The sequence below is a fragment of the Echinops telfairi genome, unplaced genomic scaffold, assembly GCF_000313985.2.
Source record: "Echinops telfairi isolate 266 unplaced genomic scaffold, ASM31398v2 ScPeMD7_8;HRSCAF=38, whole genome shotgun sequence".
NCBI classification, from domain to species: Eukaryota; Metazoa; Chordata; class Mammalia; order Afrosoricida; family Tenrecidae; genus Echinops; species Echinops telfairi.
The window spans coordinates 18,680,643-18,682,616 of NW_022103905.1; positions in this window are offsets into that span (position 1 = coordinate 18,680,643).

The following is a 1,974-nucleotide window of genomic DNA, read 5'->3' on the forward strand; positions in this document are numbered from 1 at the left end:
CTCTGGATCACAACCAATTGACCGGAGTGAGTTTGCTGCAATAAATAGAGATTCAAGTGTTCCGAAACCCAAACTGGGTCTGTCAGAGGTCAAACTCCTGTATCCAATTGAAAATGTTCGTCTTGTTACGAGACGGTGAATTTCACATTGCACAGAGACTCTTCAAAGAAGAGCTCGAGTTTTTCTTATAAAGAAGCTGGGAGTCAACCTCACGTCTGAAATGCTGAGCATAAAGGATCCATTGATTCCTAGCTATTAAAATTGTTCTGAAATGTTGACTGCATCATTTGAAGAAGAAAAATAGACTTGTTCAAAATATTTATGAAAATTGTACCAAGTCTTCCATTTGGGACACTTTAATTGCCCTCTCACTTTCCTTGTATGAAGCGTTACCATCTCCCTTTTTATTTTCCACTCTTCTCAAACTGTGCTCTGGCTTTCAGGATCCAGCCTGTAGTCTCTGCACATATTGTACAGACTCTCATGCCCCAAAGTAAAGCCTGCTGTCATCTAATCAACTTTAACTCAGAGTGACCCTACAGGACAGAGAAGAACCACCCCTTTGGGGTCCCAAAACTTTACATCTTTGAAAGGCTGCAGAGTAACTGGGGGTTCAAACCACTAACCTTATGGTTAGCAGTTCAATGCGTAACCAACTAGCCACCATGGGTCCATATACAACATCCCTTGGAAGTCATTTAATACCTAAATCTTTTCAAATATTTCTCGCCTTTTCAGTCTGATCCTGTAATTTGTGGGTCAGATTCTTCACATATTTAAAATAAATCAATACATTTGTATGACCTAATAGCTGAAAATATAATGGAACACCATACCTAAGAAACTAGAACTGATGCAGTCTATGCAATTCAATTTTCTGAATCAGAGCCCCAAATAAACCAGGGACAGGCCTAAAATCCAAGACACCAAGAAAACATTTGTGGGGGGGATGCGGGTTGTGAACCCCAAGTAGGTGGGGCCAAAGTTTACATATTTCATATCACACACACACACACACACACACACATATATACAAAAAGGTTTGCTAAGCAAATTAATATAATAACTAAGATAACTTGTGGCATGAGGTTTATGGGAAGGGTAGAGTTGATGACTTATAACCTTTGTATTATTATTTGCCATCTCTTATCTCAAAGTGCCATGATTGTATATCCGCCAGGCTGGGAGCTACCTGATCATCTCTGCAATGCCAGCACCTCACCCCATACTGGACCCCTAACTGGCTCTCTGTATTTAGAAACCTGACTATCTTGGATTTAAGTCTATTAAGGGGCACTGTACTAATCACAGAAATCAGAACACCTGGGTCTGGTCTTCACGCCTGTGCACATTAGTGTAGGTGGACAGGCCACCTCAACTCAGTGATTTTGTTTCTTATCTGAAAGATGAGAAGGTTTGACTAGATAACCTTCAGGTTTTCTTTCAGCTCCTGAACTCCATACTTAAGAGGGAAATTGAATGAATAAATGACAATATTTGTGAATAATAAGATTGTATACATGCTTTCCAGGTCGGTCAATAAATCATTTTTCTCAAACTTCCATTTTGTCTCCATTATCTCATTCTCCAAACCAGGAAGGACACCCCTTGTGTTAATGAAGGTGCCCATATAAAGATGCTGCCCTGCAGAACATGAGATTGCAGTGTGAAGCCTTGGTGGTGTAGTGGTTACACATTGGGTTGCGATCCACATGGTCAGCAGTTCAAAACCACCAACAGCCCCGAGGGAGAAAGACTAGACTTTCTACTCCCATAAAACATTACACTCTCAGAAACCCTTAGAGGGCATCATCACTATGAGTCAACATTGACTCGATGGCAGTGAGAGAGAGGTCATTCAAATGTATAGCTACAATGGAAAAGCACAACTTTAAAGTAAAATGGGGCTTAAAAGTAAAATGAGACTGTTGAAAACATTATGAAAAATAATATTAACAGAGGAGTATGGAATAT